The sequence below is a fragment of the Lithobates pipiens genome, unplaced genomic scaffold (genome assembly GCF_037356315.1).
Source record: "Lithobates pipiens isolate NorthernLeopardFrog02 unplaced genomic scaffold, aLitPip1_a1.2 Scaffold_10, whole genome shotgun sequence".
Taxonomy (NCBI): domain Eukaryota; kingdom Metazoa; phylum Chordata; class Amphibia; order Anura; family Ranidae; genus Lithobates; species Lithobates pipiens.
The window spans coordinates 165,786,382-165,797,212 of record NW_027507686.1 but is presented as its reverse complement, the minus strand read 5'-3'; the positions used below and the strand labels follow the sequence as shown (position 1 = coordinate 165,797,212).

Genomic DNA, 10,831 nt, shown 5'->3' with positions numbered 1-10,831 from the left:
TGTGACATAGTGAACCAGAGCATGACCCCCCTCCCTTTGGAGACTGGACTTGCAGGGCAGTATTCCAACATGATAATGACCCCAAACACACCTCCAAGATGACCACTGCCTTGTTAAAGCTGAAGGTAAAGGTGATGGACTGGCCAAGCATGTCTCCAGACCCAAACCCTATTGAGCATCTGTGGGGCATCCTCAAATGGAAGGTGGAGGTGCGCAAGGTCTCTAACATCCACCAGCTCCATGATGTCGTTGTGGAAGAGGACTCCAGTGGCAGCCGCCTGTGAAGCTCTGGTGAACACCATGCCCAAGAGGGTTAAGGCAGTGTTGGAAAATAATGGTGGCCACATAAAATATTGACACATTGGCCCCAATTTGGACATTTTCACTTGGGGACGTACTCACTTTTGTTGCTAGCGGTTTAGACAATAATGGCTGTGTGTTATTTTGAGGGGATAGCAAATTTACACTGTTATACAAGCTGTACACTCACTACTTTACATTGTAGCAAAGTGTAATTTCTTCAGTTTTGTCACATCAAAAGATATTAAAGATGATAAAGATAAAGAAGATAAAGATAAAATATTTACAAAAAAAAAAAATGTGAGGGGTGTACTTTTGTGACCTACTGTGTATGTGTGTGAAATTATAATTTTTTTTTTAATTTGTTTATTTTGGTTAATTTACACAATGCAAAATGAGCACACAGAAGAAAAATCAACATAATATTTGGTGAGACTGCCCTTTTGGCTTCAAACCAGCGTCAATTCTTACACTTGCACACTTTGTACACTTGCAAAACGTCAGTGATTTTCTAGGATTAGAGTCAGGTGCATGATTAAACAATTATACCAAGCAGATGCTAATGATCATTAATTTCATATGTAGATTGAAATGCAGTCATTATCTGAAAAGGAAAAAGCTGTGTAGGAGGCTATAAATTGAATGAGGAACATGCTACTAAGATGAAGTTGTGAAAGACTGTTTCATGTTACAGTTTATCCACCATAGCAAGAATATGGGCAACGTTGAAGACCGTAGACGCAACAGTAAAGCTTGGTGGATGTTCCTTACAAGTTTGGGGCTGCATTCCTGCAAATGGAGTTGGAGATTTGGTCAGGATCAATGGTGTCCTCAATGCTAAGAAATACAGGCAGATACTTTTTCATAATTCCATACCATCAGAGAGATGTGCGATTGGCCCCAAATTTATTCTGCAGCAGGACAACGATCCAAACATATAGCCGATGGTCAATGAAGTGGTTGCACACGCTCAAGGTTTTTTTTACCTTCATGCTTTCTATGCATAAATGAAAAAAACCTTCTCTGTGCCACAGCCCCCTTAATACTTACCTGAGCCCGATTGCGATCCAGCGATGTGCACGACAGCCTTAGGGACTCAATCCTCTTTGGCTGGGTGAGCCTGCTCTGGTGTCCCCACAGCATGCTGCTTGCTCTGGGGGCACTCCACAGGGGGGAGGGGCCACAAGCGCCGACGGGGGACCAGAGAAGAGGAGGATCGGGACTGCTTTGTGCAAAACTACTGCACAGAGCAGGTAAGTATAATATAACATGTATATTTTTTTTTTTTAAATCAACAAGCCTTTAAAGATGAGCTCCAGGCTCCTTCAGAATAAATAAAGTCAGCAGCTACAAATAGTGAAGCTGCTGAATTGCAATATTAGGACACTTACCTGTCCATGAATCGAGCAGTGTCTTCAACCAAACCAATTTTGCAATCAGCTCTCAGGTGCTGCCCCTGCCATCTCAGGTAAGGGAAACCGGCACTGCCGGTTCCCTACTGTGCATGTACAAAGCATGCTGTGCTTTGAGCATGGGCCGGCAGCATGGAAAGGAGGAGGGGGGCCAAACTTCCGGAGTTTGCCATGGCGAAGTCAACTGAAAGGTGCCAAATGTGGCAGCAGAGCGGGGAAGGAGGCAAATAAATGGAGCTTCCCCTTTTGGGTGGAGTTCCACTTTAATATTACTTGAAGAACTATCTTCAGCATAAAGAAGAACAAGAAGCACTGAAAGTGATGGTTTGGCCTCCACAGAGCCCTGAGCTAACATCAAGTCTGTCTGAGATTACATGAGACAGAAGGATTTGAGGCAGCCTACAAAGTGTAAGTGTAAGTGTAAAGTGTACCTAGAAGAATTGATGGTGTTTCAAAGATAAAGGGCGGTCACACCAAATATTGATTTGATTTGGATTTCTCTTCTGTTCATTTACTTACCATTTTGTTAATTGATAAAAAGAAACCATTAATACTCTTATTTCTGAAAACTTTCTTAATTTACAGCTTTTTTTCCACACCTGCCTAAAACATTTTACCAGTACTCTGTGTATATCAATTTATTTTATTACATCAAGGGACATAGAGCCATAGTAATTACTATGTGGGTTATAGGGCCACTGATAGGTGATGGACACTGGCACGCCCTAAGTCAAGAATTGCACTCCCTATATAACCCCTCCCACTACTGGGAGTCCTCAGTTTTTTCGCCAGTGTCTAAGGTGTTGGTCACGAGTAAAGATGTGCTGTACTGAACTCCACTGGAAGCTTCCTTGCTGGGGCTAGCCACGCTGACCGGGTCCTTTCTGATGTCCTTTTTATGGGCTAAATGGATGGTACCCAGTCCGAAGAAACAAGGTTTTGATTGCGAACGCTTCTCTTTTAGAGAGCTGGACCCTGGGATCCAGTACTTTTTGGTAGTAAGGCCATAAAGTTTTTACTGGCAGGGTGCTGTCGCAGGTCCAGGATTGTGGGTAACCTGAGATTCCCCTGTTCCTGAAGGTTTCCGAATGGTCTCGGAGCCCACCGTGAAGGGTGAAGATTGGGTATTTATCTCAGATAAACCCTGCTGCGAGGAAAAGGTAAGGGAGATTTTCTCAGGAATTTCTCCTTCTATGTATAATGTTGTCATGCCTATGTGTCACCACTGGGGGCTGTATTGAGCACTCACTGACCTGAAGCTGGAAACAGCACAGAAGCCTGTCATTTTCTCCTCTCTGGCCACAACAGATCCCCCGGTAAGATGGGGGGGTCTGGTTCTCCTCTTGCGAACCCAATATTGATCTTTTTCCCCTTTGTGGGATTGACATAAAAGCAGTTTCCTTTCTTGTAAAAAAAAAAAAAAAAAAGGGACAGAACGCATGGCCGGTCAGTGGAGGATTCACCCCCCCCCCCGCCGACATGTGTGCTGTTTTTTCAGGACGCCTGAGCCGCTGCTCGTGCGGGAAAGCACTTTCCTTTGAAAGGAAAGAAGAGGGGGTGTAATTCACGCGGGGGGCATGGCTAACTACGTCAGACGCTGGCCACACATGGAGGAAATGTAAAGCACTGTGTATGTGTAGCTGCTACTGGCTGTGGAGGGACAGAGCAGGAGGATGGCTTATTCAGGTTAGTGACACAGGCATTTCCCTTTGACACATTATACTTTACCAGGCTAGGATTAAAGCAGCTAATGGCTCTGGACTATAGCCTAGCAATGTACATTCTTTTGAGTGCCTCTGCTTTATGCTTCAGGCTATAAGTGGTAATGGGACCAGGAACTCCTCTAAGGGTTCTAAAGGGGTCAATGGTTTTACTATAAACTAAATCCATTTCAAAAAGAATGTCACCCTCCTCTGAGAGGGATGTGGCTGGTCGGATTGAGCCGCCAGGGGAAACTGTTGTTGCATAAACGCTTCAGTCCCTGTATATATCATACAAGAGGTATGTGGGGCTAAACATAGATTCCCATCTAGTGCTCAGGACCCTCTTATTGAGGTGCAGGAGGCTGGGGATCAGGTAGATATTCCCAAATATTTGGAAGATACTTATTTATCCTCTTCTGAGGATCTTAATATGGTAGGAGTAGCATCACAAGACAGGTTGCTTGTGTACTCCATGAGGAACCTACCTCTAATTGGGTTCATAAAAACCTCCCCCATTTGGGGAAGTTTTTCCCTATTCGTGGTGCTCGCTTCAGCAGCACATATACTAAAAAAGCTTATGTATTCTGAATGGGAACATCCGGATAAACAATATTATCCTCCCAAGAAATTCTCCACACTTTATCCTATGGATTTCTATGAAAGAAAATTGATGCTGCAGTCGCCTCAGTGAGCAAGAATCTCACATGTCCGGTGGATAATGAACTGATGTTAAAGGATCCAACAGATAAAAAGTTGAAACTTCTTTCTAAAAAATATGTCTTTAGCAAGTTCAGTAGTGCAGCTGGTCCTTGCTGCAATTGGTGTATCTCAGTCCATTAAGGAACAGTTTGTGGAGATACTTAAAATTCTGTCGGATCAACAGGCCCAGCAATGGGCTGGTATATCAGACGCACTGTGTTTCACAGTAGATGCTGTGAAAGACTCTATTATTTAAGCCTCATGGCTTATGCTTGGACTAGTGCATTCTCGCAGAGTTCTGTAGCTGAAAAATTGGTCAGCCGAAGCACTATGTAAAAAGCTCTTAGCCAGTTTTCCCTTTCATGGCGAACGGCTATTTAGAGATGATCTGGATAAGTACATCCAAAGGATCTCTAATGGGAAAAACTCTCTTTTACCAGTAAAGAAAAAGTTCAAATATTCTTCCTTAATCGTGCTGCCTTTCCTGTGCCAGGGGCATCAGCCTCTAGGCAGTCTCGACAGCCTCACCATCAGGTTCAAGGGGAAGTCCCCAAGGGCAGCACCAGAAGAGATCTTGGGGCAGAAAGCCCACAAAGCAGAATGCTAAAACCTCCTCATGAAGGGGTGCCCCCTCTCGCTCGGGTGGGGGGAAGGCTACTGCAATTCTCTCAGATGGGTGACTTCTGCAGTTTTTTCTCTAGGTTACGACTATAGTTCCGAGAGTTTCCGACTCCTCATTTTTTTCTAAGGGAAAATGTTCCCAAGGATCCAGAGAAAAGGAAGTCTTTCTTTCTGGCTCTGGTTCATCTATTATCCCAGTTGGTGATATCAGAGGTTCCCTTAGTGGAACAGGGCCCCCGGTTTTGATTCAAACCTTTTACGGTTCCAGAACCAAACGAAGAGGTAAGACCCATTCTAGATCTCAAAGATCTGAATCGGCACTTAAACATTCGATCCTTTCGCATGGAGTCAATCCGATGGTTGTGTCCATCCTTTAAGGAAGGCGAGTTTTTTGGCTTCAATCGATATCAAGGATGCATATCTCCATGTGCCAATATTTCCCGCTCACCAGAAATTTCTGCGCTTTGAAATATTAAATTATCATTTTCAGTTGTAGCCCTGCCATTCAGTTTAGCCACAGCACCATGGGTGTTCTGGAAGATTCTGGCACCTCCTTTAGCCAATTTAAGGGCTCAAGGCATAACGGTCCTAGCCTATTTAGACGATCTACCTTTAATAGATCATTCAGTCTCAGGTCTAAACCAGAGTCTGATCACAGCTGTAACTACCTGGAATCTCTGGGTTGGATACTCAACCTAGAAAAATCCTCCTTAAAATCATCAAGGAGATGACAGTATTTGGAGCTGATAATAGATACCTTACAGAAGAAGGTATTCTTACCCCAAACAAGAATCAGTTCCATTGTAGGACTAATTCATCTTATCAAAACAAGGAAAAATCTTTCCATTCGACTATGCATGAGATTGTTAGAGGAAATGGTGGCCTCCTTCGATGCTGTCCCTCGTGCAGTTTTCACTCAAGACTGCTTCAAAACACCATCCTGTTGGTCTCTAATAAAAAGATTCAGGCCTTGTTTTTTTTTTTCTTTGTTTTTTTTTTCGTGCACCGGTCCTGGAAGTACTGCAATACCAGGTCTATGCGTGGAGTGGACAGAGCAAGCTCTTCTTCCATCTCCCTGTTCTAAAAATCCATTTAATATATGGTCCCCAGATAGGGGACGTATCAGATATTAACCCTTTCCCGCCGAGCGTACGCAGATCTGCGTACTCTGCTTTCGGGGGGTATACCGGGATGATGCCCGCACCTGCAGGCATCATCCCGGTACCGTTTTCTTCAGCAGGCGATTGGCTTTCCAGCCATAACAACCGATGAGGCTAAAAGCCGATCGGCTGTTATGCCGGAGGAGCGGGAGGGGACATCCCCCCCCCCCGCCACCTCCCGCCACTGTTACCGGTGCTCCCGTTCGATCGGGAGCACCGATTCAAGTTGCGCTGCCTCCGGCCACTGGGGAGGAACTGGAACGAAGCCGTAATCGGCTTTGTTCCAGTCTCCTCATAGTAAACATGGAAACGACGTCATGACGTCACTTCCCATTTACTTGGCTGCCAATGGCGCCGGTTTTAAAAAAATATACGGTATTCAGAATCGCCATTTTCGGCGATCTGAATACATTGAAGTGTAAAGGAGGGGTGGGGGGTCTTTTAGACCCCCGATCCCTCCATAAAGAGTACCTGTCACCACCTATTACTGTCACAAGGGATGTTTACATTCCTTGTGACAGCAATAAAAGTGATCAAAATTTTATTTATTTTTTTAAAACAATTTAGTCATTTTAAAATAAATAAAAAAAAAAAAAAAATTTTTTTTTAAAGCGCCCGCCGTCCCCGCGAGCTCGCGAAGCAAAGAAAACGCATACGGAAGTCGCTCCCGCGTATGTAAACGGTGTTCAAATCACACATGTAAGGTATCGCCGCGATCGTCAGAGCGAGAGCAATAATTCTAGCACTAGACCTCCTCTGTAACGCTAACCTGGTAACCGTAAACATTTTTTAAAGCGTCGCCTATTGAGATTTTTAGGTACCGTAATTTGTTGTCAATCCACAAGTGCGTGCGATTATAAAGTGTGACATGTTTGGTATCTATTTACTCGGCGTAACATTATCTTTCACATTATGCAAAAAATTGGGCTAATTTTACTGTTTTTTTTTTTTTTTTAATTCATGAAAGTGTCCCTTTTCCCAAAAAGTTGCCTTTAAAACACCGCTGCGCAAATACCGTGTGACATAAAATATTGCAACAATCGCCGTTTTATTCTCTAGAGTCTCTGCTAAAAAATACATATATAATGTTTGGGGGATCCAAGTAATTTTCTAGCAAAAAATATGGATTTTAACTTGTAAACACCAAATGCCGAAAATAGACTTAGTCATGAAAGGGTTAAACTGATAAGAACAGATACTACACTTGATCTTAGCCAAAAGGCAGAGAAGCGATGGCCTTGTTTTTTTCTAATACGCTTGGCTCCCGACATTCAGAGCCTAAATTGGTGGTTGTTATCCAGCAAAAAATCTTTTCTACCTGTATCCTGGGAAGTATTAACAACAGATGCCAGCCTTCTAGGCTGGGGAGCAGCCCTGGAAGAAGATTCTGTCCAGGGGACATGGTCCAGGTTAGAGGACCTTGCCTATCAACATTTTGGAAGATTTGGGCAGTACGTCTGGCCCTAGAATCTTGGACGGTCAGACTACGGGACTGTCCTGTCAGGATTCAGTCCAACAAGGCCACAGCGGTGGCTTACATCAATCACCAGGGGGGCACGAGAAGTCCAGCAGCCCAAAAAGAGGTGAATAAGGTTCTAGCTTGGGCAGAACACAACATTCCTTGCCTATCAGCAATTTTCATTGCAGGAATAGAGAATTGGCAGGTGGGCTACTTGAGTCGCCAATAATTATTCAGGGAGAATGGTCTCTTCACCCCGACTTCTTCCTAGCGATATGTCAGAGGTATTCCGGACATGGACCTATTCGCATCGAAATTCAACAACAAAGTCAACAATTTTGTGTCGAGAACAAGGGATCCACTAGCAGGCGGAACAGACACATTAATCTTTCCATGGGATCAGTTTTTCACTGATCTATGCGTTTCCTCCAGTTCTGCTACTTCAGCGCCTTCTTCACAGGATCAAGCAGGAACGAAAGGAGGTGATTCTGGTGGCCCCAGCGGGCCCCACAAGTTCTTGATTTACCAAGATCATAAAGATGGCAGTAGGAGTCCTTCGACCATTATAGCTAGACCTTCTCGCACAAGGTCCGGTATTTCATCCTACCTTACGGACGAAAAATTTAACAGGTTTGACTGTTGAATCCCACTTTAAAAAGGATTGTGGGTGATCTCCTTTGGTAGTGTCAACTTTGATGCCAGGAAGCCGGCTTCAAGAATCATTTACTATAGGGTCTGGAAGGCATGTTTTTTGATGTGGATCCAGGGGTTGGCACCCCAGGAAGTATGTTATAGGCAGGATCCCTGATTCCTACAAATGGGAGCTGAAATGAAGCTGGCCTTGACTTCTACCAAGGGGCAGATCCTGGCCTTGTCAGTGTTTTTTCAATGGCCTCTTGCTTTCCAATCTTGGTGCGTAGCTTATTCAGGGGGTAACATGGATTATTCCCCCTATCAAGGCACCTCTAAATCCTTGGGATTTAAATTTGGTCTTATCGGCTTTGCTGACTCAGCCGTTTGAGCCTTTATGAGAGATTCCCTTGGTTCTTTTGACAAGAAAGATAATCTTTCTGGTTGCCATTTCTTCTGCTAGAAGAGTATTGGAACTAGCGGCTCTGTCTTGTAAAGAGCCATATTTGATCATGCGTAGAGATGAGGTGGTTTTATTTCCTCATCCAAAAGTGGTAACAGGTTTTTCATTTAAACCAAGATATTATCCTTGCTTTTTTCTCCCCAGAGCTTCAATTTAGGGAAAAGAAGGCACTACATTCCCTTGATGTAGTAAGAGCGATCAGAGGCTATTCAAAGGCAACCGCTTAGGTTCGCAAAACACATGTTTTGTTTGTACTGCCAGAGGGTCTGAAATTTGGACAGGCAGTGTCATAATCTACTATTTTCCAAATGGATTCGTCCAGTGATTGTTTTAGCTTCAACTTAAAGAAGAAAATTCTTCTTTCTTATGTTAGAGCACACTCATCCAGGGCGATTATTGCCTCTTGGGTGGTGCATCATCAGGCCTCTATGCAGGGCCGCTGTTAGAAATCATGGGGCCCCATAGAGCATACCTGACAGGGCCCCTTGGTCCCGCCCACAACCCCACCCCTGGCTCCGCCCTTGACCCCATGCTGTCACAAAATCTGGGGGAAAGGTGGCAGGAGCTGAAACATGTAAGATGTTCCAAAAGGTGAACCTTTAAAGTGGTGTTACACCCCCAAAAAAATAAACATTAAAAGCCAGAAGCTACACATACTGCAGCTGCTGGCTTTTAATAAATGGACACTTACCTGTCCTGGAGTCCAATGATCTCGACACCCGCAGCGGATGTTTCCATCAGCTGTTGGGTGCTCCACCACCATTATGGGTAAGGGAACCCGGCAGTGTAGCCTTTCAGCTTCACGCCGGAAACCCTACTGCACATGCACGAGGCCCCGCTTCTCTCCCCGTTTGGCCCAGGGGCCAGAGGAGGAGGAGGGAGCCCCGCGGTGACATCACAGCTCTGTGGCAGGGAATCCTGAAAGTGGAAAAGGATAGCTGATACCCTATACCCCCCCCCCCCATTTCCCCCTCAAAAGGTGCCAATTGTGGCACCGGAGGGGGGGAGGAAGAAGATGAGCAGAAGTTCCACTTTTGGGTGGAACTCCGCTTTAATAACCATTATTATTCTATTATTTTATTTTTTTACCTGAATGGACACAAGTCAATTCATATCTGGACTCCTGTAGACCTACATGGGGCTTTCAATCGGTCCACATCAGTGGCAGGCGATGCTCAAAATTTATGAGGGGGATGCAAACAAACTGAAAATCATATGAACATCATATGCAGCTACTGTACCCATCAATTGCCGCCACTGTGCCATCAATTTCCGCTACTGTGCCATCATACGCAGCTACTGTACCCATCAATTGCTGCCACTGTGCCATCAATTTCCGCTACTGTGCCATCATACGCAGCTACTGTACCCATCAATTGCTGCCACTGTGCCATCAATTGCCGCCACTGTGCCATCAATTTCCGCTACTGTGCCATCATACGCAGCTACTGTACCCATCAATTGCTGCCACTGTGTCATCAATTGCCGCCACTGTGCCATCATACGTAGCTACTGTACCCATCAATTTCCGCCACTGTGCCATCAAACATAGCTACTGTGCCATCAATTGCCGCCACTGTGCCCATCAAACTTAGCTACTGTGCCATCAAACGCAGCCACTGTGCCCATCATACACAGCTACTGCACCCACTGGTCCACAGGAAAAACTGACAGGCGGACCTGATTGCAAGGCTTGGGTGAAAAATTCTTAAAGGGGAGTGATTTGGGGGTGGTACAAATGCATCTTGGCTGTGTGTTTTTACTGTCCCTTCCCCCATCACATGTGTAAAGTAGCATCTCACTATGTGCTCATGGTCACTATGATGATCAGGGCACAGCAGGTTCTCTATGGCTCTGTCAGTGTAACATGCTGTGTGGTGCTGACTTTCTTATGGCTGTGCTGAGTTATAGTCTGTAACACACAGCACAGCCATATATTAAGAAAATCACAACCACACAGCATGTTACACTGACAGAGCCATAGAGAACCTGCTGTGCTTTGATCATCATAATGACCATGAGCACACAATGGGGAGTCAGGGGACTAAGCCTCAGCCTGTGTGATGTGTGTCAGTGTGTGTGATGTGTGTAAGGGAATTGCTTGCCTGTGGGACCAGCATATGGATTACTCTCTCGTTCAGTCTCTCCATCAGGCTGCAGCAGCACGGCACTTATTGAGGGAAGGGAGCCGCATTACAATTGAATCCATCCGCCCAGGAAAGCATACAGTGAGCACAAGGTACACAGATGCAGAGCAGGGATTGTATGCCTCCACCCGAAAATTGAGAAAAAGTCCCTCTTCTTCTCTCACCTCCTGGGCCCCTCTATTAACCTGATGGGGCCCAGGAAGGTACAATATACCTTGCCAATCAAGTGGGAGCAGG

General features: G+C 45.1%; 2 pseudogenes; both read right to left on the bottom strand.

Moving 5' to 3' along the window:
* Positions 1 to 5,737: 5,737 nt before the first annotated feature.
* On the bottom strand, positions 5,738 to 5,835 carry LOC143956019 (U2 spliceosomal RNA; annotated as a pseudogene).
* A 1,161-nt stretch (positions 5,836 to 6,996) lies between these two features.
* LOC143955935 (U2 spliceosomal RNA) lies at positions 6,997 to 7,129 on the bottom strand (annotated as a pseudogene).
* Between the last annotated feature and the right edge of the window lie 3,702 nt (positions 7,130 to 10,831).